We start from the raw sequence: 27198 nt of genomic DNA, 5'->3' as shown, positions 1-27198 counted from the left end.
TAAAAATTTGAAATGTGCCTAATTCTGCAACTCAAATTTCAAACTAGTTAAAACCCCATTCCATAGGCTTTATATTAAATACCCTCCCTCCCCCCGCCAATTTTTTTTTTTCTCTCACACCCAGGTCTCTCTGGCTTCTCTCTTTTTCAGATGCTGAAATTGGTCCATATTGGCAAGTCCATTCAAAACCAGGTGGGTTGATGCTTCTCTTTCAGCAGCTTGAATAAATGATAACAAAACATCTTTTCTCAATATCCCCTCCCACATGCCTTTCTCCCCTCCCCCCACCCCCTTAAAAAATATACGGGGGAGAAAAAAACTTTTCAAACAGAACTTTGTGGCCAGAGACAATCTGGCTGCTGGAATAAACAGTCTGCTCCCTCGTTTACCATTCCATCATGTGCTTAAATCCTGAGAAGCTGGCGGCTGCCCACAGTAGTTCTTGCTTGGCAGGGGGAAGTCTGCCAACGTCCCATCAGGCTTGTTTCTTAAGCAAAGTTGTATAAGTTAACAGGTTCTATTGTTGGGGGTAATCTGGGGTTGTTCTTATAGGAGGAAAGGACGAGGCCCCTAGAGTGTTTGCCAGCAACAGCCCTTGGCTTTACCCATTCCTGATCCTCATTAAATCGTGTGAGCTCAGCTCCAATAACAAACGGTGGGGCAGGGGGATCCTATTCAGCCAGGCCTGGCCCCAGTTCGGGCCTGTGAGCTAATTGCTCTAATTGAGTGGGAGGGACTGCCTTCCTCTGGATTCCATCTCTTCCTGCCGGCCCTGTTTGGAGAGGAATGAATGGAGGCCCACTTCAGCTCCTGCTGGCAGCCCTGGTGGCCAGCTGGGCCATGGGATCCACTGCTGGGACGCACATCACCCACAGCCCTCTTACAACTGCTGCACTGGTCCTTCATTGTGCAAAGAGGTTTTCCGACAGTGCTCATTCTGGGCTTCAATCGCTGGCTTTCTCCTGCTTTCCTTTTAGGGTGAGAAACATTCTATAATTTATATCTGGGAAACAGCATTAGAAATGTGTTAGCGTTCCGCTCTGGATGGACAGATCATTTACAACTAGCACAATATATTATCAATGTGCTGCTATATAATAGACATGTAATGAAGCATAGGAAACATAGATTTCATTTCCAAGCCCCAAAAGGGGAAAATGATTTTGGGGAGGAAAACACATCCCAGGTGGGGAGCCCAGGGGTGGGGGCTTGGCGGACAGGGGAAGTATCTGTCTCTTTAAGACAGACTAGGAGGAAAACCAAAAGTCATCAACTCTGAAAGTAGCAAATGAGAGCCCAGAGCTGTGGAGCTAATGTGCAAACTTGTTTCTGTCCTCTATGGCGCCATCATTTATTCAGGAGGTAGAAGCAGAAGATGGGGACTTGCATTTGCTTGATACTCAATTATACATTAGTGTACATCACTTGGCAATCTGTTCATATCAATTTAATTGGATTTTAATATTGCCTCTGATCTTGTTGTCCAATTAACAGTACTGGCTGGCAATAAAGCAGAACCACACACTATGTAACACCTTTGATCCCTGCCATATGGAGCTCTTCCATTGATTACCACATTTTCAAAAAATTTCACTCTCTCAATATGGGCTGTGATAAATGGGAGAAAAAGCACATCCCTGATGTGATAAAAATTTCACTTCAACTCGCAACTTCATTTATTTTGTTGACATTCGGCTCTGATTAAGAACAATAAAAAAATCATGCCCTGAATATCATATGCAAATACAACCCTGGGCATGAATCTAATCATGCCATGGGAGCATTACCATGACTAGCCTGGCATCGGCTCAATTTTTTTTTAAAGTGACAGCATACACTTCTGGGCTCGCTGTGCAAAGTAGTCGTCACCGCTATGTCATTTAATAAACATCTGATGTTTCGGTTCCCACCAAGGCTTGGAGAAAGCGTTGAATTTCTGCCTGTTATTTTGAGGCTTCTGTGTTCAGGTGACGTCTGGTACTGACCCTCTCCTATCCCTATTCCCCTATGCCCTTGTTCCAGGAGAGCCAAGCAGCTGGGAGCTAGGGTAGGGGGGAGGTTCCTGGGTGATCCCTCCTGCTCCTGCCTCATCGTCTTGGGGCCACCCCTGGGAATGGGTAGGGGGATGGAGCTTTGGTTGGAAGGGGCTGCAATGCCAAGGACAGGACCTGCCTGCTCTAGGAAGCTTGTGAAAAGTGTGTGCTCCAGCCAGCTTCCTGTTTGCCTCTTGGAGTTATGCAAGCAATTACGGCTTAATGCCCTGGAGACACTCCCAAATGACAGGATTAACCCCCAAGGGAAACAGGCTTCTGTTGTGAAAGATTACATCAATGTTCTAAAAAGCCCTTCCACAGCTCTGAGGAATCGCTGATACTTTTCATGCCTCAACAAGAAGGTTGCCAGTGGCCAGAGCTGGGAAATGCCAGGGAGGCCCTGTCTGATCTGTGGGCTCTGCTCTCACAACCTTTCCTGCTCGTTCTGCTCTAGGACACATGGCACGGGCCATCTCTGTGCCTGTACTGCTGGGCGCTACCCAGCCGGTGCTGGGGAGTTTGGTTTCCACGTTAAAGAGGGGTTGGTGACCCCAGCACACTCACAGGGATCTGGGAGAGAAAGGGGGGATGAGGTGGCCATGCCCAATGGCAGTGGCAGCCAGGGCTATCCCCGAATCCCAGCCACTTTGGAAGGTGGGAGGGGGGCGAAGGTTGTCGGTTACACATGTCATAAATTATTTCTTGACCATTAGCAGTGTTTCTGCCTCATAACTGTTCTTCAGGCATATTAAATCAGTGAGAAGGAAGAGCATGCTAGGACATCTGGGGCTGCCAGATAATTCAGTTAATTTCTATTCCCTTGAACCTGGAGGTGTTAATTTGGAAGCACAACAGAAGAGTCTGAAGAATGCTAATACGTCATTTGAATGATTAATGCAATCAGGGGGATTGGGGGACCTCTGTTTACTCTTTAATTTTGACACGGCACAGCAAGGAGGAGAGTGGCTAATTTTCCAAAGTTAAGGGCAAGTTAGTTTCATTTCAGTCACGTGGCCTCAGCTGGGGTTTGGGGAGCTGGGGTGACTCAGAAGGGCTGTATCAGGCAGTGGGGGCCAGTTTTGTTCATATAATGGCTACAGCCGGGAAAACAGATGAAATTGTTTGTGATCTGATGAGCCCTGTCCTCTTGGGTGAGGAAGCTCCCAGAAGCTCCTGGGAGCAGCAAGCAGAGGGAGAAAAAAGAAAGAAAGGAAAAGGCAGAGCCTGGAAAAACGTAGCTGAAAATAGGTGATAGCCTTATAATGTACATGTATTTTTATCTGACATTTCCAAACTGGGTGGCTTTCTTTAAAAGAAGGAAAATATTTCCAAATTTATTTAAATAGAACCTTATTAGGGAAAGCTTAGGACTGAGCAACTATTTAAAAATATGTCTTAAGGAGAGACGCAAAGGAAGGCATTTGATTCTTAGCAGACTGTGGGCATTTTAAAGAAGCCTTGTGTCTATTTATTGCCCAGTCTCTGATTAGATGCAGCTCATGACTGTGATAACAGGAAATTTCAAAGGGCACTTCCCCCCACCAGCCAGACACCGTAACTCCTTTATAAAACAAAGGAGGTATTGTGAGAGTGAAAGGGATTTGGCCCCAAGCACTAAACAAATTCTAGAGAGCAACCCCCCCCCATAATTATGTTAATAGTAAATTAATGTTTTGCAATTTACCTATATCACCTCAGAATAGGTGTTGTTCAAAAGCACCTATTGGGAATATTGGGCAGACTACTGGAGAAGGGAAGAAGTCAAAATGTTTAGTTCCCTGTAAAGCCTCGAGTTTAATCTACAAATGGAGCTTCCCAGGGCCAGAAATACCTGTTTGCCTGCAGCGCCGCCCACACACTGCTGAGAGAAGCTGGGAAGGGGCCACCTACCTGAACTGCTCCCGAGGGGTGGAGTTTCCTGGTTTGTAAAGGACTGGGATGGGCTACTACCTGATCTTGCAGGTCCTTGCCATCTTGAAATTCTTTGACTCTATGACCAGCCCAGACTTCCTGGGTCTGTAACTCAGTGTTACCTCCTCCGGCCACTGCCTTTGGCTTTTGGTCGTAGATGAACCATGGAAATCTTAGTTCACATTAAGCCCTGAATTGGATAGACCTCCTTTTGATTTTTGTGGAAAGGTTTCTCAGTACATTCGAAGTTCTTAGTCTAATGTGTAGATTAATAAACACTTACTGAGGAACTTTATATACCAGGAAATGTACTAAGTCTTTTCTGGAACATAAGGTTTTTCTCCATTAATTCTCAAAGCCACCCTGAGGGGCCTAAGCTATTACCCATATTTGCTGTTGAGTACTAAGCAACTTGCTGAAGGCCCCGGCTGAGCGGGGCACGATTTTCTGACCTGGCTGTTCTAAGTGCACTTGTAAGGCAGACCAGTTCCCTTGGAACCCGAGGCATCGGTCTCTTGTACATTTTCCCTTCTTCAGTAATGTGTTCTCTTCCCTTCAGGCATCCAGTGTTTTTTTTTTACTTGATGCTCTATATTTTCATCAAAATTGACTTTCAAGAAAAGATCTTATATTAGTCATGTATTCTTTAGTATGAATCTAAATCCAAGTCAGTAACTGCAAGACTACATATTATTCTTCTTGATCAATCCCCAAGGGATGTCAGTATTTAAAATTTTGTAGCTAATCATGGAATAGAATATTCTACCTGCCTTTTAAAGTAGCTGAGGCATTAATGAGTAGGAACAATTACGGTAGACTTGCTTTAATCTTTCAAGTAAAGTAAACACTGGCTTATGTTGTAATACACCAGCTAGAAGTGCTCTAGAAACCAGCATGTCTGATAAGCTTTATTGGAAATTATTTTAAATAAGAAACTGTACTAGGAGTGAGGAGGCCCGGGTTTCACCCTCATGTCACTAAAGTGTGTGTTTTGGGGCATACAGGACTGGAAAATGAAGGGGTTGGGTCATAGCTTTGTCATGTCCTCCACATTTATAACAGGCACCATTTCATAGTCTTGGGACTCCATCTGATTAAGCTTGGATGCTGTTTGAAATTTCTATTGATCCTCTAAGAAGCATTATTTATCATTTGGAATTGTTCGTCAAAATGAAACTCATTGCCACCCAGGCACAACATGGTGTCCAAAGTTGCTTCCAGCTAAAAAAATTCTATGAGATCTTAAATCTAGAAATGTAATGAGATCCATGGTTCCTAAACCTGTCTGTGTACAATCATGGGGGCTTCATTAATATACATTTTTCAACCAGGTTCTCCAGGAGCGAAGGTTAGGAATCCGCATTTTTATAAAGCCCCTCCAGTGACTGTGATGTACCCAATCTATGGCCTGGCAGCACAGACACTTCAGATTATGCAATTAAGAGATTTACTTATTTTCATAGCAGGAATTTACAAGTTGAAATTACTGATTCTTCTATTACAGCTTTATGAATGGATTTTTAATTAGCTAAATATTTTTGACTAATTTCTACCGTTCATTTTTGCTCTTTCATCATCAGGCTTCTGAAGAGTATAGTGGAGTACTGACCACATCCAGGCTTTTAGAGCCCTGTTCTGACTGGGTTCAAACGTCACTGAACAGCCACTGGGGGCCCGCTGCGCCCCACCACCCTTGGCAAAATTCCAGAGGCAGAGGTTGGTGATAAAGGAAAGAAGTTTTTATTCAAAAGCTTCACAGTTTTTGAATTACCACTTTCCACAAGAATTATTCACTTGGGCCTATCAATTAAGGCTAAACTCTGTAACTCTTTAGTTACAGGTTTATTCACTTAAACCTATCAATTAAGGCTAAACTCTAACACCTGAGTTCTATCATTTCACCCTGCTAGTTTTAATTATCTTATTTCTGTAGGGTTAGTTTACAAACTAAAACAACGTAAGATACAAAAGCTACACAATTTTGAAAGAGTGGCAGGCTTCTGCCTCAGAGCTCATCCCCTCTAGAATACCCAAAGAAGAATAACTGCCACCCTCTGCCAGGCCAGCCTGATCCTGGGCTGTGCCTGGAGTTCCTTTCCATCCAAAATGCTATCTGTTGGGAAATGCAGGCAGCTGCAGCACGATCACCCGGGCATTCTTGAGGAAGAAGAGCCTGAAAGCCAGAGAGAGCCAGCCCAGGAGCCAGAGAGCCCATGAGCCAGAGACCCAGCCCTCTTATAATTTCCATACGCTCTACAGCAGGGGTGTCAAACTCATTTTCACTGGGGGCCATATCAGCCTCAAGGTTGCCTTCAAAGGGCTGAAAGTAATTTTAGGACTGTATAAATGTAACTACTCCTTAACTAGGGGCAAGGAGCTTGGTGCTGTCACCTGGTAGAACAAAGTGCTGGGCTGGATAAAACAAGGTGGAGGGCTGATTTGGCCCCTGGGCCTTGTGTCTGCCACCTGTGCTCTAGAGGCATTCAGCTTCTCCACCAATCCTGTTCTAGATATTTGCCATTGCCTTGGCAAACTCCTCCTACGGCCCCTCCCTACTTCTCCCCAGTGATCTGATCAGTCTCTCTGTATCACAAATATTGGATGCACAAGCTTATCAGCTGTGTGGCCTTGAACAAGTCATTTTGAATAGGCAAGTAACTTTATCTTCTATAAAATCAATGCCAGAATATGTACCTTGAAGAGGTGTTGAGATTCCAAAATTCTGTTATTTCTACTTGATGTTATGCATGACAGTTACTGAGCACCTATCATGGACCAGGTAGGTGGTATAAAATTAAGTGGAGAGGCAACATGAATAAATAGAATCGTGATGTCTGAAAGTCATCTAAAGCAGTGTTTTACTTTTCTTACCACAATCCCCATGTTACACTTAGGCACATGTGTACACACAGGCAACTGAAACCGAAGTTTCACAGAACAATTTTTATCCTTGTATTTAGTGCACTTTGAAATTTCACATTCCGTCCATTAAACAATACTCACCATGGGCCCTACATTAATTTTCTGGGTCTCTAATGGGTGATTACCGCACTTACACCACTCTCTACCCCTCAGCATGACCACCCAACCCCTGTGTGGTGGGAAACTCTCTGAAGCCATGAAAAATATCTTTCAGTTCACTGTAGCTAATATTAACTGAGCATCAACTATTAGCAAATCAATCAACTATCTTCATACTGTATGTTTTATCTAAAGGCCTATAAAATGATTATTTGGAATGCTGATTGGGTTTCTATAGCATCCTTCCACTGGTCCTTGACTATGTAGGACCTACTCTGATACTGCTTTCTATTCTAGACTATAAAGTCTTCATTCCTATCAAAACTCAGCTGTCCAGTGACCCAGTGTTGATAAGCTCATTATAGCCAAGAGGTTCCTGACTGACAATAACATGTGTTGCCTTGCATTTTAAGAACAACCTTTGAAGGCTAAAACAGGGATTTTTTTTTTTTATTAGACAACACTAGTAAAGAGAGAATTTTGGCCATGACAGAATTTTGGAATCATTTAAAACTATTCCAACTCTTGGGAACTGAGACTAAGTAGGTAGTTGTATGTTGGAGTCTGATTGGACTGGTGGTGTATACTGTTAGGGTTCCTCTGAACATAGCAAAGTATAAGGGATGATTTCATGAGGCATTTGTTTTTATCTAGAGGGCACATGAGAGGACAGTTCACAAATGCATTCTAAAGCATGAGGCATGATTAAGAATAAATTCTTGGGCGAGGAGTGCATTAGTAATAACCACATGATTCATGTTTGAGGCAATGACAATGCACTTATGTAGGGGAAGCACCATGTCTGAAACTCAGATTTGTGCCAGGTTAACACCAGGGTTGGCTTTCTTCATATTGATTAAATTGATTGTTAATTGAATTAGTTATATTGCCAATTAAGCACTGATCCAAAGAATAAAATATGTTTGCTGATTTGATTTGGAAGTCATATGGATGTCCTTGTTAAGGGAGGTTGCTGGTGCCTTCTTATTAGGGTTGGGGTGTAATAGTCAGCAAGATTAACTCTTTAAATCTGCAGTGATACTGAATTAACTAAGAAGTGCAGGGGGAAAGGAAAAGCACATACAGAAATATATTCACATGAAGTGGAAAGGGGGACTATGAGAGAAAGGGATGGGGTGGGACAGAGAGGCAGAGAGGAGAGAGGAGGAGGCAACAGGCAGACTGATTAGTTATAAACAATGCCATCAGAGCCATGATGGAGTAGAGGGCTTAGCTAGGGGTTCACACCAACACACGTGTACTAATCTGTAGGACATACTATAATACTACTACATAATATGTTTAAGTTGGAAGCTGGTAATAATAAAAAGAGTTCTGGTTTCAGGGTCAACCAGTTGTGTGACCCTGGCAAGTTAACTGACCTCTTTGAGCCAGTTTTCTCATTCAGAAAATAAAAGGGTTAGGTGACAAGATTTCTCTAAGGCCTTTCTGCAGCTTGAAAATGGTATTATTCTCAAGATTTATACAAGTTACACATCAGTGAAACATTACAATGGCTTCTAAGCAGTATATTCTAAATTCATAAATTTATCCATTCAACTAATATCAAATAAAGGCCTACTAGCATTTTAGCTCAACAGAGTAACAAAAGTTTCTCAGCTGTGCTCACTACTGCTTGGCTTTTACACTTATTCAAGCTCAATCAAAACACAGGCCACAGCTGGCTAAGGACAGATTCTGTCACAGGAAGGAGTCAGGGTAGTTTCAGGATTTAATGCCAAGCCTACTTCAGGCCAGACATCCCACTTTATTAACATCTTACATTAATTAAATGAATCAATGTTGAAACATTATTATTAACCGAAGTCTACCCTTTATTCAGAATTTCTTGCCTTTAACATCATATCCTTTTTCTGTCCCAGGATGTCATCCAGGACACCACCACACATTTAGCAGTCATGTCTCCTTTTGTCTGTGAGAGGTTCTCAGACCTTTCTTGTTTTGGATGAACTTGACAGCTTTGAGGAGTACTGGTCAGGGATATTGGAGAATGCCCCTCAATTAGATTTCTTTTGCTTCGTAATTAAACTAGGGTTATGGTTTCTGGGCAGGGGGGGACACACCATAGAAGTAAATTGCCATTTTTATCCCATCACATCATATGAAAGGTGCATACTATCAAAATGATTTATCACTGTTGATGTTGACCTTCAACCCTGGTTGAAATAATATTTGTTTGGTTTCCCCACTGTGAAGTTATTCCCCACCCCTTTCCATGTTGTACTCTTTGGGAGGAAGTTACTCTGTGACACCTACACTTAAGGAATGGGAAACTGCTCTGCCTGCTTGAGACGGGCATGTATATGTTATTTGGAATTGTTCTGCATAGATTTTAATTTATAATTTAGTACTATTTACTTTATTGCTTAATTGTTCCAGCTTTGGCCATGGGGAGCATTGCAGTTGTTTCCTAAGTCCCTTTGACATACCCTCAGCACTGTAAGATTTATTTTTGAGTAATACCTTATTGTTTGACACTGTATAATGCTCCAGGCTCACCTTATATATTTCCCACCTCTTTCATAGAATTGAGCTTTTCTTCAACAATGTCTGTTTCCTTTTATTGGAGAATGGTATTGGGAACAAAGATCTGGATGACCGGGGTGCTCATCTCATTTCGTGGCATCTCATTGTTGTTTTAATATGTAATTTCCTAATGACGTATGATGTGGAACAAGTTTTCACAAGCTCATTTGCCATCTGTATATCTTCTTTGGTAAGGTGTCTGTTCAGATCTTTCACCCATTTTAAAATAGATTGTTGTTTTCTTATTGGCGAGTTTTGAGTTTTTATATATTTTGGATACCAGCCCTTTAGCAGATACATGTTTTGTGAATATTTTCTCCCAGTCTATGGCTTGTGTACTCATTCTCTTAAGAGTGTCTTTCACAGTGTAGGCATTTTAAATTTTAATGAAGTCCAACTTTCCTTTCATGGGCTTTTGGTTTTCTATGTGAAAACTCATTGCCAAACCTTAGATCACCTAGATTTTCTTCTAGAAGTTTCATAGTTTTGAGTTTTATATTTAGGTCTATGATCCATTTGAATTACTTTTTGTGAAGTGAGTTAGGTCTGTCTGGATTCAATTGCTTTGGTATATGGATGTTCAGCAGCGGTTTCACTGCCACTTGTTGAAGACTGTACTTTCTCCATTGAGTTGCCTTTGCTCTGATGAGAACTTTGCTGTTGCTCTTAACTCTTACAGGTTTCCTTTATAGGTAAACTGTGGCTTTATTTTTAAAAGATTTTTCCCTTTTGTCTTGGTTTTCTTCAGTTTGAATATGATGTACCTAGGTATAGAGTTTTGTTGGAATTTATCCTGCTTCGTGTTTGCTGAGGTTCCTGGATCTGCAGTTTAGTCGTTAATTTTGTTAAATCCTTAGCCACTGTTACTTTATTACATAATTACTTCTGGGCTATTCTCTCTTCTCCTTCTGACATTCCAATTATTTTTATGTTACACTTTTTAAATTGTCCCACAGTTTTGGAAGGTTCTGTTTTTATCATTCTTTAAATTCCCTTTGTATTTTGATCTGGGAAGTTTATATTGGCATATCTTTAAACTCACTGGTTTTCTCCTTAGCAAAGCCTAGTCTAGTGATAAGTTCATCAAAGGCATTCTTTATTTCTGTTCAGTGTTTTTGATTTGTAGTATTTGTTTTTATTCTTTCTTAGAGTTTCCATCTCTTTGTTTACTTACCCATCTGTTTTTGCATGTTGTTTACTTTTCCCATTGGAGCCCCTTATAGTATTAATTATAGGTATTTTAATTCTCTGCCTGATAATTCTACAACCTGTATCATATCTGAGTCTGGTTCTTGCTTTATCTCTTCAGACTGTTTCTTTTCTTTTTAACATACCTTGTAATATTTTGTTGAAAGTTGGGCATAATGTATTGGGTAATAAGAACTTGAGGAAAAGGTCTCTAGTGTGAGATTTAAGTTAGTAATCGAGTTTGGAGGTGGGCTGTGTTCAATGTGTGCCAGGAGTGTTACTTTAGGTGTCAGGAGTTTCAAATTCCTCTGGCATCCTTTTGTTTGTCTCCTCTGTCTTCTCTGGTCTTCCTTAGGAATTCCTCCTTAAGTAGAGTATGCACCTTGCAACCCTTTCAACAATACTCCACTGTTATTATACTGGACCCTATTTGTGTGGTGGCAAGATGTCAGGGAGGGAAGGTGTTATATAATCTTAAGACAGAAATCTTAGTCTCCTAGTGGACCTATGTCCTGGGCTGTGACCTCAACAAGTGTTTTTTAGTTTCTTCCTTCTCCGTTCCTTCGGTGAGACAGGAAGGCTAGCGAGTGGTGGTTTGGGCAATTGACCTTTCCTTTTTATGGCATAAATCCCTATATGGGATAGGGACTTTTTCATAGAGAATAAGACTTTATTACAGAGAATGTTCTCAACATGTTGATGTGTTTCAAGTGGTTACTTTCCCCTCCTTCTCCCATAGCCATAAAGACATCCTTCTTGACTCACTGCAAGAACCTGCTGGGATTCCTAGAAATAAAATTCACAAAAGCCTGGGGGCCTCACTAAGCCTGTGGCCCCTGGGAGTTTCTTAGTCTCCTGGTGGTCCACATTCAGCCTCCAGCAATTTGTCAAAATTACCATTTCAGTGTTTCTTCCCATTTGTGGCTCTGGTGGTTTCTACTACAGGTGAGCAGGTCTTAGCTACGACCCTCTGTGTTCACCTGTGAAGGTCTGGGTTTGAGAGTTTCAAATATATAAAAAATACAATTACAAAGTAACTTTTTGGCTAGAAATTTTAATAAAAATTTTAATGGATGTAAATGCATTTTGTTTTGGTAAGCCAAGGTGATAATATAGCCAAGAAAAAACTCAATGAGAAAAGTCTAAACATTCATAAGATAAACACATTTCTAGCCACCCTTCAGCAAAGAAAGAACACGATGCCACTTGAGTAACCAGCCACACAAACAGCAGTGGTATTATCGATGGTGATATGCTTAATGGAAACTGTGTCCTCTAAAAAGTAATCAGTGATTAAGTCCAATGTGTGTTGTGAAAACTGAATACAATAGTAGAACTGCCTGTGCCTATAAAATGTAATAGCTACCTGTAATCTTTTGTCAAATGAGGCAGGACACACCTAAATAAATAATAAAATAAGTTAGAATGCTAAGTGGTATTGAATCATATATTGTTAAATGCGTGAAGGATTGGCATATTGATTTATTACATCAAAGTTGTAACTTTACACTGGTACCCTGTTGGCCAGAAAAAGTCACTGCCATTTCCAAACATACTTCATGTAGTCTTCGAACAGCTCTCACTCCCAGTTACTGTCTCTCATGAATTCCCATCCTACAGCCATGGAGGAAGGAGAAACCCTTGGGAGATAAAGGGGCACATTAGCATGTAAAGGCTGGCGGCTGCCCATCTGCAGATGAAAGGTCACCAAGAGATATTTGCCACGACGAACAGCAAGTTGTGACCACTCTTCAGATCTGTACCTGTCAGACAGAGGCTGACACCTGTGACAGGTACATTCTGATTTCCACATGCCTTGTGCAAAATCAGACGTGCTCACAACAGCATGGCAGCCAAATGTCAAGTGCTTCACCTCTCAGCATGGAGACAGTCAGAAACCCTGGCAGGAAAAGGCCCTTGGATTCACCTCTAGAAGTGCACACCGCACAGGAACGCCAAACCAGGAGGCGGTTCTGTTCTGCCTTGTCCAACGACAGGTGTGAGGAGTCATGCATGCTGACACTGCTTGTCCCAGGGCTTCGCATTCCAGCACCATCTTGACCTGGCCCTGGTCAGTGCAGAGGTTGACACTGAGGCTGCTGGAGGGACAGTGAGGGTGTCTCTTTTCCCCTTGCTGTTCCAGGTGAGGTTTACAGAGAGGAAGGAGGGTGCATCATTTCAGAGCGGGAAATTAAGGTTGTGTGCAGATTTTAAATGGGGCCTGCAAACTCAGGCATGAAATCTTCTGAGAAACTAGATTATTCCTTGGAGTTTGGGAGCTCTCACAAGGGAGCGAATGTTGAGAAAAAAAAAATTCTAGAACTTTTTAAACCAGAATCTAGGTCTTGGTGGGCACTATTGTTTTAGGTGGAAACTTCAGATGGATCCTCAATAAGTAGGCTTCCCCAGGACCAGAGCCACTCCTGAAGGGGGGGAATGTACTTTCACCCCCTTGAACGTGACTCTATGCCTTTAGGGATACTCCCCAGATCACCTTGGGCATGAAACTATGGGGCTGATGTCTAACTTCCAGAAGGCCGGTGTTTCTCGCCAGGGATGAGATTGCAGGGATCCATGCACAGTGTCTTGTGACCTTTCTTGTGAGTAGTGGTAGGTATGAGATGTCTCCTAGAAGAGCCTGTGGTCTGATGCTTCTGAAACCGAGGTGCTCACTGCTCTCTTAGCAGAGAAATAGGCAGTGCACTTTGGAGACAGTATTGCCCTGACTCACTGAGGAAGTGCTTTTCTTGACATGTTCTGTAGGGTAAGAGCTGATATACAAAATAGCCCTTAGTCTATTATTGTAAGGACATTGGAGATAGTGTTTATTTCATCTGGTGGGTTTTTTTTTAATTTGTGGACATAACAAATCTCATAAGTTAATTTTTTCTTCCTTCTTTCCTCTCTTTCCCTTTCTTTCCTTCCCCTCCCTCCCTTCCTTCTTCCCCCCACCCCCTCCCTCTCTCATACTCTCTACCCTTCCCTTCCACCCTGCTTTAGGTCAATACTAGAAAGCTCAGAACCCCAGATCTGTGGCCTACCAGACATAAAAGTATGTCTCATTAGGACATACATTTTTCTTGGCTTCATTTTTGACCCTGTTCATTATCTGTGGAGTTGTACAGAGGCCGGATAGCCAACTTCTGTTCTTTCTGGAGGAGGGCCCATATGAACACCCAAATTAGCAAATGAGCTTTCTCACTTAGACATTGAGCCTGGGACATAGGCTTTTAGTAATTAGCTCTGGGAACTAGGCTAGAGCAGAACATAAATTTGGTGGAATCCAGTGAAAAGCCAAAGGGCCTGATTTATGGCAACGGGAGAAGGTAGGCCTGGAGAGAATCTGACCCACTGACTTGGAAATGCTCATTGTTCTGTAACATGCTTGAAAGAGCGTGGACTTTGATGTCAGAAAGGCTTTGTGGTTTCTGGTACTGCTGCTTATTGAGTGAACTTCAGAAGGCCACTGAATATCTTTGAGGCCTCAGTTTCCTCATCAGTAAAATGGAAATAGTATTATGTCCGGGGTTGTTAGGGGAATTAAATCTTAAGAGTCTCTGTAGCACCCATCGTGTTGGTCCCTCATTCCCTGTCCTCTTGCATGAGGTTAGGATCAGTGTGTTTGGAATTGCCCTGCTTTTTCGAATCTCTGGGAAGATGTGGACGTTCTTGCCTTCCTTTCAAACAATCCTGGCACCCTGGGGACTTATCCGGAAATTCAGCTCATGTTCGAGCCTGTTTAAGGGGCTTTTGCTTTCATCTTCAGGGGCCAAATGCCAGTGGCTGCTTTTAATGAAACCAAATCTTTCCTAGTTCTGTGTGATTTGGGGATTTGCTTCCCCAACCTGGGCAGCAGTTGGATACATTCCGTTTTCTTTATTTTCCAAGTGACCCCAGAGCACTTTGTGATTCTAAAACTGACCTACTGGGAGAAACAAAATAAACTCTTCCATTTCATCTTCTTTTTTTCTGAGTGTATTTGGAATGATCTGACTTTATACACTACCATGAAGCTTGCAGGCTCCAGAGTGATAACAACTGACTTAAGTACATTTATCGGTTCCATATTCTGGAAGGCTCTGCCATGTGCCCTACACAAACTGATACCTGCTTCAGCCATTGGTGGCTCAGGAGCCAAACATGGATTAAATAAGTAAAATCACAGGAAGAAAACCAAAAACATTGTCTATTAGCTCCTAGGGGGTGCATAACCCATTTCTATGCCTCATAAATAAATTATAATCTCTTCTCTTTGGAAACTGGGTGTCAGGATAGCACAATAAGTCCTTAATTTGGTGCTTTCTTATGGAATGATTTAGGGGAGAAGGTGGCTTTATAAGGAGAAAACAGTGAGGTTTGTATGTCGGTTTGAGTTTGGATGCTTCTCTTTTCTCTCTAGGTCTCTACAGCTGAAAGGTCTCCATCCGACTTCATGGGAAAGGCCCACCTTCTGTGATCACCCCCATGCACACCCTAGGCATTTCAGTTGGACCACAGGTAACTTGGACCCCACTTTATCCTGCTGAGCCTGGGGCCAGGGTCTCTCCTACTTGTGGTGTTTCCTTCTACAAGGCCACTGTCTGGCCACGGACCTTATTGGCAGTGGGTCCATGGCCCAGACTCCAGCCTGGGTTTGACTCCTCTCCTTACTAGCTGGGTGGCTTTGGGAAAATTGCTCAAAGGCTTTGTGGCGCAGTTTTCTTGATGTAAAGGGGGTAGTGAAAACATCAGCTTCAAAGGGTTGTTCTGCGGATTGAGTGAAGTAAGGGAGGCTTAGCACATTGCTTGTGGCATTTTTTAAGCACTCAGTATTGTCAAGTCCAACTGGCTGTGACCATTTAGTGGATAGAGTATTTTTCTTAGGAGGTATGGACATGAGAATAGACTCATCCAAGCGCTTCAAAATTAACAAAATCTTGGGAAATATTCTCAGCTTTTCATGCTCCCCAAAGGTGTGGAAGGAAGTGGATGGATAAAGGTGTCATCCTAATGACAGGGGTCTTTGCTTTGTCTGTATCTTCCTTGTACTAATGTAATTAGTCAATCCTGGTGTCCTGGGTTTATGGCTACTCCTCTTGGCCAGAAAGCTCCTTCCAACCTATACTACATACCAATGCTGTGCTGATCTTCTGAAATCCTGCTTTAACCTTGCTATTTTCTCTTTCTTCAAGCCTTCCACTATTCCATTAGGTTCTCTGCACTCCTTTTTAAACCTCCTTCCTACTTCCATTGCTTTCCTGCAGCCAACTGGTCAACCTTGTTCATCTCTCTCTCTCTCTCTCTACTTCTGTGCTTTGCTTTTGCTAATCCTCTCACCTGGAGGGCCTGGCCTATGGATCTAAGTTGTACACATTAATTAAGTCCCACCTGTTCTAGGAAGCCTGCCCTGACCACAACAGCTCATTGTTCCCTTTGCTTCCCTTGAGCCACCATACTCACTAGCAATCATGAAGTTGGTGTTGTCTGGGCTCATTCAAATTCATGAGCCCAAATCACAGGTGCACCCTCTGCAATGTATAATCATTCTACTTTACTTTCCCTCTCCACTCAAACCTCCTCCACCTCATTTCCCTTCCTCCTAACTTTTTTTCCACTGGCAACTTGGTCTCATAATTCCCAGAGAAGATAGAAGAAGTCAGTTGCATACTTCTGCTCTACCTGCTTACCTGTACCTTTAGCTGTACTCTACCTTCCCTCGTTTAGGGACATATGTCCATGCTTCTAACAAAGGCCAACCCTTCCCCCTGTAATCCAGATTTCATCTCTGTGGCTTTCTCAAGAACTGCATCATTGATTTCTCCCTATTTACGGGATCATTCTGATCAGTGTGCAAATATACTCTTGAAACTTACCTCTTAAAACAGTATCTGCCTGTTGAAGCTACTCCTTCCTCTAATTTGTTTGCTCTCTTTTTCAGAAAATCAAGAAAAAAAATCTGTCCATAAATACTGTTTATACTTCCTTACTGCACCTTTTCTCTTCCACCCACCTCAGTTGGCCTCCAGCCACACTCTTAAACCCAAATCGCTCTTTTCAACTTTACTACTGGTCTCCATATTTGCATGTCTGTCACCATCTTACTCAGTTTCTTATAAATATTCCACACAGTTGACCATGCCCTCTCTTTTGAACATTTTTTTTTCTTGGCTTCTATGGCACCTCATTCTCTTGATTTTTCCCACCTGTTTATTGTCCACTTCTTCCTAAATTCTCTGCTGGCTATACCTTTTCTGATGGGAATATTAGAATGCACCAGGGTTGCTTCTCTTCTCACTCTGTGCTTCCTCTCTGGGTGATTCCATCTAGGGAGATGACTTAACTGAAAATATATGTGCTGATGACTTCAAACTTTGTAGCTCTAATTTTAAATTCTACCTTTAGTTCTGGGCGCATCTCTCTGATGACCAACTTGGCATCTCCATTTGGCTAATAGGCACTTCAAACCTAACTAATGGCCAGCACTACCTCCCAGGCAGATCTGAATCAGCCCACTTCTCTTCATCTTCACTGCTACTACCTGGTCTGCACTGTTATCATCCCTCTCCTCCAAACTGGTTCTCTGCTTCCATCCTTGTTGTACACTATTGTCCATTCTCCGCACAACAACCAGAGTGATATTTTAAAAATGTAAATCAGATCCTGTGTCTCCAGGTCACAACCCTCCAACATCTTTCCACTATACTCTTGTTATCAGGCCCAGGGAGGTCTGGCTTCTACACACCCCAGCCTCTTCACATGCCCTGCTTCTTCTGCATATCCCTCTACTGCTCCTGGGTCTGGCTTGCTGCTCCTTTAAGCTTGTTGCCCCTAACCGTGCCCTGCTGTGAGGCCTTTGCACATGCTGTGTCCTCTTCTGGGAATGCTCTTCGTCTAGATCTGTATATAGATTGCTTTTGTGTCATTGTTTTTAGCTGCTTTGTCCCCTCTGTCGAGAAGGAAGGTCATTTTTTATGCCATCCTATTTTGATTTTCATCATAACGTGTGCCACTCCCTTGTACTTTCTTGTTTATTACTTTGTTTGCTTATTTACTGTCCTTCTCCCCCACCAGAAGGAAAGCACTTTGAGAAGAGAGATCTCCATCTTGTTCATCACTGTTTCCCTACTACCGGGCACATAGAAGGTGCTCAATACATATTTCTGAATGAATAAATGCTGGCTATGTATTATTCTGTATTTCTGGTTTTGCCAATACTTAGGGCTTGGAATAAAGGAAATAATTGCCCTCTGAGAGCTGAGCTTTTGACATGGATCAGGGCATATTAGTTGTCAGGCCAAGATTTGACTATGAGCAACTAAATGTTTTAATATATTCAAAGCAAGAATTCATCAGTGAAAAAAGGGATGAGCTAGCCCTCAGAAACCTAGAAAAAGGAAAGTCCTAGAAGCAAATGCTGGCATTGCTGCTGTAAGGACTAACCAAGAGCCTTTGTCACTGGAATATGTGTGTTCCAGTGTCTTTGGTAAAACCATTTCTACTGTGAGAGTAGTTAGCAAAATGAGGTTAAATATTCAGTTAATCACTCTCCCCTTCTCAGAGTCCATGTACAATGCATCACCTTGTGATTAGTTTTGGTTTCTTCTGTAGGCCTATCAAATGAGTGGGATGTGCTGGTCTCAAGTACTGCAAGTATCCAGTCCTTAGAACAGTAATTGCTTAATGTGAACTACTAAAATGGCATCCCCTTTAGTATATCAACCTGGTGAGCTTGGTATAATGTGGGTGTTCCTCTGCATGACAGATTTATCTTTTAGGTACTTACAAAATTTAATACAATTTAAATTAGCATCTGGTCTGTAAGCCTTTGTGACTGGGTCTCGGTACGCTCACTGGGAACAAAGGAATTTGAACCCTACTATGTGCTAGGTTTTTTCCTAGGCCCTGGGATAAAAATAAACCCTGATAAGGTTTTGCTGCAGTCCAGCGTGAAAGACAAACTACAAAGAAAACAAGTAAATTAACAAGGCAATTTCAGATAGTGGTAAATGCTATGAATAATGTAAATTTGGCAATGTGATTGGGATGTGGGATGTACAACAATATTAGGTTCCTCTTTGAGGAGGTGACTTTGGATTTAACATGGGAACCATGGAAAGATCACAGGGAGGAGTCCTACATCTTGCTGAATTTTGGTTGAAGATTGGATGGAATGGACTACATGGGTTATACCCATAATACAGAATTGGGATACTGTCTACTGTGGACTGAATTGTGTCCCCTGCCCTCCACCCCACATTTACATGTTGAAGCCCTAACCTTTAGGCTCTCAGAATGTGACTGTATTTGGAAATGTGGTCTTTAGAGAGGTAGCTAAGTTAAAAGGAGGTCATTAGGATGTGCTTTAATCTTATATGGCTGTTGTCCTTATGAGAAGTGGAGATTCGGACACAGACACGCACAGAGGGAAGGCTGTATGAAGGCAAAGGGAGAAGACAGCCATCTACAAACCAAGGAGAGAGGTCTTGGAAGAAATCAACTCTGCCAAAACCTTAGTCTTAGACATCTAGCCTCCAGAACTGTGAGGAAATAAATTTCTGTTATTTAAGCCACCAAGTTGATGATATTTTGTAATGGCATCCCTAGAAAACTAATATATTGTCAAAAGACCAAAGTATTTGAATAAGTCTCAAATAATCCAAACCAAGTGGTCACCAGGCAGGGTAAGTCAGGCCCTTCGAAGACTCATCTCTAGGCCCTGAGCTAAAGCAGCAATGTTGGTTGATATTGCAACCTTTCATTTCCTTTGGGAACACTGGCTCCACTCTTGCTGACATGAAGCATTTGCGAAGCAGCAACCACTTTTGCTCGTCAGCATCCTTCCCAGGATTTGAACCACTGACCTTACCATTACGAATGAGTAAGATTATAGACAAGTGTTCTTACTTACATGCCCAGACTGTCCGTGTATAATTAACTGTGAGTTATAATAATGATGATGATGATACGAAGTGCTCAAGGGCCTTTGGAATTTGAGGCCTATAAAAATATAACTTATTATTATTGTTATTACTATAATCAGGTACAGATACCTGGATAAAAAGGCCATTTCTCACTGGTATAATAAAACATGATTATAAAAGTACCTAAAAATCTTTATTTTTCCCCCTTTAGAAATGTGACCATTGAGTCATTATCGTAGAAACTAAAGCACCTTAAGTATTCTGTCTAGAAGCTACATGTACATGCGTACTATCTTTTTTACTGTGCGTGTTCTCACTGGCTCCTATTAAATGGCTTATGAGGACTGAGCCTTTGGCACTTTGTCTTGGAGACAAGACATTGGAAACATCTGTTTTGGAAGAAGGAAATCATCTATAAACTATAATCAGCCTGTAATGGCACAGCTACCTACAATGAGCAAGTTTCAAAAGTGGAGTTTGGGCCATGCGTGCTGTACCTGGAGAGCATGTTCAATGAATAAGGAGAATTTTATTAGCCAAAAATGTAGTAAAATTCTAAGCTAATTTGAAGGGCGTGTGTAACAGGTGGGGCAGATGTTCTAAGTGGTCATGAATTATTTGAAAGCTCTCTCCATAGAAACAAGAGAAGACCTAATGCTATGAGACTTTTTTTTCTTCCTTCCATTTCTTCTTTTTCTTTCAGCCATTTTAATTGATTTTCAGAGGGTTTTAAAAGAATTTAGAAGTAAAATCTCCCAATGAGTGCCATTAAATCTCTTCCCTCTCAGGATGGGGAAACTGAGGTAAGTGGGCTGCCTAACTCACAATGTAACAAACTGTCCTTCGCTCCTTTCTCCCTCCTCTTCTCTCTCTTTTCAGCCCTATCAGACTTTGCTCACAAGCAAAAGAAGAAACAGTGAAGCAGATTGCAGAGGAGTATTTGCAACTTAAAGCAGATTCTGAGGAAGCATTGGTAATTCTGAAAAATCTTAATTAATGTTTCACTGGTGATTTCAGTACCTGGGGGCTTATGAAGAAAGTGAAGTCAGAAACAGGAATTCATTTCTCAAGCTCTGAGAACTGCAGAGATAGTCTGGTTGGAGACAGACGACTCAGTCAAATACCCACAGGAAGAGAGCAGAATTGGCGAGGACTCTTCGTCCATCAAACAGACCAGCGTATGTGGAAGTCTATTTGTTGCCAATGTCTCCTTTCATTTCTCTGGTGTTCAAGTTCTCGTCCATAAGATAGGCCTAACATGAACAGTATATCTGTACAATTAAACCAACACAAAACAAACTTGCACCCTGTCCTCAAAATATTCCCCCAAAGTGAACCTAAATATCTGAACACTAAATAAATTAACTGGTTGAGAGAACAAATTTTTAGTTGGTCATTTAACATCAGAGAGAACCTAAGAAACCAAATATTTGATTGAAGTTATATATTTTTTCCCTATTGACCACAAATTGATTGGTGGATAGACATACAAGTGTTAGCTCCCAGTACCTCCATCGACCGGCCCCACCCTCCCTCTCTAACTCGGTTTCTCACTACTTCCTAATATTTACTTTTAATTAGAGTTAGGCTGGTGTCTTTTCCCCATGTCCTCCTTATTCCCCTTTCTGTGCTCTTGTTCATGTTGTTTACTTTTCCTGAGATGAGTACAATGCCTCTAACAGTGTCCCTAGTCATTCATTCGTTCATTCATTCACTCATTCATTCATTCATATCTTGACTACCAGGTGGTGGTATGTATCAGATGTTGTGCAATTTTCTTTGGGGAAGGGAGTGGGGGATAAAGAAGACCTAGGCAGGATCACTTCCTTCTTGACCTCTATGACTTTTTCTGTCTAGAAGGGGCTGGATGAGAGATGCAAAGACACTCATTCAACACTAAATAAGTCAGTAATGCTGTGATGATGTATCTCATTGTCAACCATTTTCTGGGACCTACTCCTTATTCCTCTCCTCTTCTGGTTCTCCCATGACCACTGGATAAGCTTTGTCTTCTGGGTACTCCCCCTCTGTAGATGACCTTTCCAATTCTGCCTCCTTTGCCTACAAGTGCTGCTTACTATAGCTGCTGAGGTGCAAATGCCACTTGATGTAGAGTGGTAGAGGACCCCAAGGCAGTTGTCTCCAATATCTTACAGAGGTTTTGAAGGGAATAGAGCTTTTAGGTTTTACTCACAGCCATCTCTTACCCTGGGAACCAATGTTGTATACCTAGTTGGTCCTTAGGAAAGACTCATTAAGCAGGGAAGGTAGATGGTGGGACAAAAAAGTAGCCTGGAATACTGGAAAATGCAAGGATTTTGGAGTCATCTGGGGCTGACTATGGATCGATCACATTGCTGTGCTGGATATTAGGTGTGTGATCTTGGGTTAATTAATTTGTCTCTTTCAATAGCCCTACCTAGGAAGTGGACATAATAATGTCTTAACACATAGATCAAATGGGAAAATTGAATAGGATAATATATGAGTAGTGCTGGGAACATAGTATGCACTAGGCTACTTAAAACTAACAAAGAGTGAACAGAAACAGAATCCAAAAATCCCACAATGAGCCGTAGAAATAAGAACAGCAATGCTATATTCCCCTTCCTCAAAAAAGTTGCCTGTGTCTGTAAAAGAAACTTAGATGGTTTTGATTTATTCAGATCTCAATCTTGTTTCCATATGTTGCACAGGGAAATTCTTTCTTCCACTTTTACACTCAATTCGAGAGTAATCCCATCAGACTCCACAAAGCCCTGGGTCCAAATCAGTGAACATTTGGCCCATCCCAGTCAAGGCACATTCTTCTACTCCTTTTGAGAATGCTGACCTGGAGGTAAGAAGGACAACAGCACCCCCAGTTTTCCCTGGAGAAGACATTACTGGTTCACCAGGCAGCACCAGTTGTTCCTGTCTCAGGTCTCTTCTTTGAACAATAACCATCAGATCTTTTTCCCTGAACCCACATTTGTGGGGTGGGAAGGTGAGGCCTGAGCAGACTTTGTAGGAACCACTCCAGGTCTCATTGCCTTGAGAGTTCCCCAGGAGCTTAGTTGGTGTCAGATTTTGCAACTTTTCTGTCCTGAATCCTAAGGTTTGAAGTGGAACTGAAGGGTCCTGAATTATAAAGCAACTCAGATCTGGAATCTGGGATTCTGAGGTTGGGACTTCCTTGTCCATTTAGGGACTTGTTCTCAGCCAATCCTTCTTTCTTGCATTGCTTACACCCTCGATACTGGGGCTCTAGCTGTCCCAGAGTGCCTGGCCTTACTAAAGGTCTAGCACAAGCTCATTCAGGCTGAAGAGTTCATGATTTCATGTTTTATCCCTCCCAACTGGTATTGCAGCTACCCTAATTTTCTTTCAACAAATACTTGTCAAACCTCTATGTTACTCAAGTAAGATGCTGAAGATATAAAGATAAAAACAAGGCAGAAGGTTCTGACACTGTTGTCTAAGAGTCTAGTGAGAAAAAATAGTCATATGTAAATAATAAGTTTCAAAACTATGCAAAAAGTGTATGTGTGTGTGCATGCTTTTGTGTGCCCTAAAAGAAAAAAGCCTTAATTTTTCCCGAAGGACTTTTAGATGACCCAGGGAGAACTTCCAGTGCGTGACAACCAGGACTGACTCTTCATGGGTGGAAACCCAGGTGCTCCAGGCAGTGGCTGGGCCGCCTCTTGCTCCCTGTGTGGGATGCTGGGCATGTTGGCAAGCCCACTGTTTCTCTATTGTAAACTGAGCTCATAAAAGCCAGTGCCTGCCTACCCCTCCCTCACCATGAGGGTGGAGAAAGGTTCCTGGGGACACGAAGTCACCTCCCCAGGCAGGAAGGAGCCATCTGCTGCTGCACCCACATTAACTCTTTTGGCTCCTGCAGTGTTGTTGAGTCAGGCCATGGAAGGACACTGGCAGCCACTCAGGGTACCTGAGGTGTATCGAAGCTCTGTGCCTTCTGTGGAAAGGCCCGGACCCTTTCAGAGCCTTAGTTTCTTGTCCTTGAGTTGGATAACACCTACCCTATCAGCTCTGTAGATAAACATGAAATTATAAATGTGAAAGCAATTGAAAAACATAATGCTAGTGTCCTATAATAAAGTTTTATTAATAATTAATCAAAAAGCATTTATTGAGTATCTGTTATGTATCCAGAATTTCATTAGATGCTAAACAGAGCCATTAGTCCAGTAAATTTCTAATCAGGTATTTTCTCTACCGCATCTGGTGTAGAGAATTGTCGACATGGAGTACATACGGTAGAGAACACATTGCCTTGATGGTCAGAGATTGCTGTAGTTCTGTCACTGACTAGCTGTGTGATATTGGACAATTAGCTTCATTCTTTTGAGCCTCAGTTTCCCATTCTGTAAGGTAAGGTTTTCTCCTGACCCCCCCTGGTCCCTCTTTCTCCAACTTTTTAACTCTACACTTTCTTCTGGCTGTGGTGTTACAATTTTGTTCAGTAAACCAAGGCACATTAAAATAGAAAAGACTATAAGTAGTAATTTAATGTGCTGATTCTTTGGGGGACAATTTTACCCAAAGGAGTGACCCAACCATTCCAGTGGTTAAATATCAGCTCTGTACAGTGAGCCAATGGGAGAGTTGTTTGGGAGCAGGCATTCACAAGGCTGGCCTTCCTGCCATCTTCCCTTTGGTTGGGGTATCAAGCAGATGGATAGTCCCAGAGTCTCAACCTAATATGTCTATTGTCTTATACTGTTGCCACTCAGCTATGTTGGATTTTCCTAAGAGGAGGTCAGTATGAAAAATCTTCAAGGCCAAGTCTGCAAATAGGTTACATTTAGTTTTATTTTATTTTTTATTAATTTTTTATCCTTACCCAAGGACATGCTTATTGATTTTAGAGAGAGGGGAAGAGAGGGGTGGGGTGGGGGGACAGAGAGAAACATCGATGTGAGAAACATCAGTCTGACCAGAGACCGAACCTGTTGGCTCTGCTTTTGTGGAAGACTCTGTCTCCCATTGTCCTGAGAATAGCCAATCCTATAAATAATCTAGAGTCCCAATATGGTAAAAAGTCACATCTCCCCATGTGAGGGCCCTTTGTGGGTTGTGTATTTGTGGTAGGGTAAGAGATGTGGGGAATTCCTAGATCCATCTCCCCCCTTTCTTGGTCATTTTCTCTGCCCTCTGGCTGGCTGCTCTAATTGACCCCTCCAGGCTTAGTGTGGGTGGAGGAAGGAGGGAACAGAGCAGAAAAAGTCCTGGTGGGCAATACACTGTTGTAAGCCAGCTTCAGGATCTCTGGGCCTGGCTGATGCTTTAGGTGTTCTTTCCCTTGTGGACACTTTTATGGGGACGTCAGAGGCTGCCCACCCTGTGGCGAGCATGGTCCCTGACATGGGTGATGCCCTTCCTTTGGCTGACTGCTCCCCACTAAGCTCCTGTTCTTCAAAGATCCAGTATACATAGGACCTAGTCTTGTTGGGCAGGACTTAAAATGGCTCTAGGCTAGCTCTGTTCTTGTGGGGTCTCCATGTGCTTAATAACACACAGTGACATAGCACTGAGCTGTGCCAAGCACTACTTTGAGCACTTTATGTATATAAACTCATTTAATACAACAATTTTATGAGATAGGTACTTATATTACATCCTCTTCACAGAGGAGGAGAGTGAGCCTCAGAGAGGTGAAGCATCTTACTCATGGCCACAGGGTTGCTAAGGGAGCTTCAGGCTTGGAGCTTCAAATCCTCCCTCCCACTCCTTTCCCTGACAACAAGGTTTGAATTGGGGACAGTCCCTGTTTTTTTCTAAAGGATAAATTTCCCACAAAATCTTTTCTCTCTCTCCAGTGTTCTATATTCTTTAAGTGGGTAAGGGGCTAAAGAGTTGGGAAACCAATTATAGTTCATATGTTTTGAAAATCCTGCATTGGGTGGGTCAAATCCAGCACCTCATTTGGATTTTCCTAACTATTGTATTTTGGTGTCTCTGTTGCAGTTTCAATCTTATATCTTACTATATGTTCATATGCATGTTATATATGTGGAATCATGATTAGGATGTATCTAATTTAGTACAAATGATCAATAGTACATACAGATGGCTGTGGTTGGTATACAGCAATTCATTATTTTTGCTTTGTTCTCCCATACATAGTTTTCCCTGATTTAATTATTATTTTCACCCTCTTTTCCATTTCACACAAGCTCATACATTTTAAAGCCCCAAGTCATGGGTATTAGTCCCTTATGTCTGTCCACATTCAAGTTGTTTCCCTCATGGCTCTTTCCCACTGGCCCTCACACTCCCCTGGGGTGGGGTGGGATCTTGGGGGTTTATGGTCCCAATCCTTGCATAAAAGTCCTGGGTGTTTTAGGGCTTCCGTTTCTGTTCTCCAGTGCTGACCCATACTGAGCATGGCACCCATGCAAAAATGGGTAGATATCTTAGCCCGCGTATCTACAGTTCATATCCATTGAGCCCACATATGCACCTTCTCTGCAAACTCTGCTCCACCCTCTTAGGCCTAGGGATGTATATAGCAATGGCATAGTATGCCCTCAGGAGAGGAAGGATGCTGGAAATAGGCTATTTGGGCAGGAGATTATGGGGTCCAGGGTCCCTATGGGGGAGGACAAGCCAGAGAAAGTGCAGAACTTGGTCTTGCAGCATGGGTTCTAGTGCTGAGGCCTCTTGCTCTTCAAGGGCAGTACTGACTGCTGGGGTCATCCACTTATGCCCACAGTGCTCTCCCCATCATTGTACAAGCCTAAATTGCTCCCAAGTTGATACCATCCCTATGGATTTAGTCAGCTATAGCATCAGTAGGGCAGGTAGAAAACTGGCCAGGGCACCCAGCCTTGGCAGGTTGGGAGGATTCAGATAACCAGATACTCTCTGCACACCACCTCAGAGAGCTGTGATACAAAGAAGAGAGGCAGAACACTAAATGGAGGCCAGCCACAGAGATTTCCGTGTGGTGGGCTTGATTATTTCCTTCTTAGTTTTAAAGTTGTTCCATGAAGTGAGCTGAGCTCATGGGAAGTTACTCAGCTATAGGACAGCCCTGGAAAATGTTGGCTGTGGTGGGCCTTCCATTTTTAAGAGACTTTATTCATATGTCTAGACAGGTTAACTTGAAGTTAACCATCTTCACAAGAACCAAGCTCTCAATCCATTTATATTCTTTATTACCCCAAATATATCCTAAGGCTCAAATGATTCAGGGAGGGAGGTCAACATTATTTTAAAATGATCAAAAGGACTGGGAACATAAAAATCACAAGTCAGTATCTTTGGCTGGAGAATGTCTGGACTGTGTTGGAGTTTGACTTCTTCTGAATCTCTCTTATGAGAAATGTCTGATAGAAGCATTCCATCTCAGATTTCCTTAGCCACTCACTCATTTCCTCTTCACTTTCTGTCCCTCGTTTATCTCTTCATCTAGGTTTCCATTGAATCTAAAATGATTAATGGGGGATTTGAGTGTATAAGCACATTTACATGTTGGCATCAGCAGAAAGGTCAAGGATGGACTGAAATTTCTCCCGTGTGGCACTTACAAGGGTTAAAAAACAAACAAACAGGGATTAAGGCTCCTTTTGGAAGGAAGGCAATGAGAAGCA

The 27198-nt window shown here is 42.3% G+C and overlaps 1 long non-coding RNA gene across 2 annotated transcripts in view; it reads left to right on the top strand.

Annotated features, from left to right (window-relative positions):
* The window catches only part of LOC123478965 (uncharacterized), an 89845-nt gene that overhangs the window by 48624 nt on the left and 14023 nt on the right, over positions 1 to 27198 (top strand). Inside the window, exons 5-7 of one of the 2 annotated variants that reach the window (XR_008426968.1) lie at positions 151 to 192; positions 15100 to 15197; positions 20480 to 21040. This is a non-coding gene — a long non-coding RNA (uncharacterized lncRNA). Of the gene's footprint in view, positions 1 to 150; positions 193 to 15099; positions 15198 to 20479; positions 21041 to 27198 lie in introns of those variants that run through there. The other variant, XR_008426969.1, reaches the window with a different exon arrangement.

This window comes from Desmodus rotundus, chromosome 5, assembly GCF_022682495.2.
Source record: "Desmodus rotundus isolate HL8 chromosome 5, HLdesRot8A.1, whole genome shotgun sequence".
Classification (NCBI taxonomy): Eukaryota; Metazoa; Chordata; class Mammalia; order Chiroptera; family Phyllostomidae; genus Desmodus; species Desmodus rotundus.
This window is presented reverse-complemented; position numbering and strand designations above follow the sequence as displayed.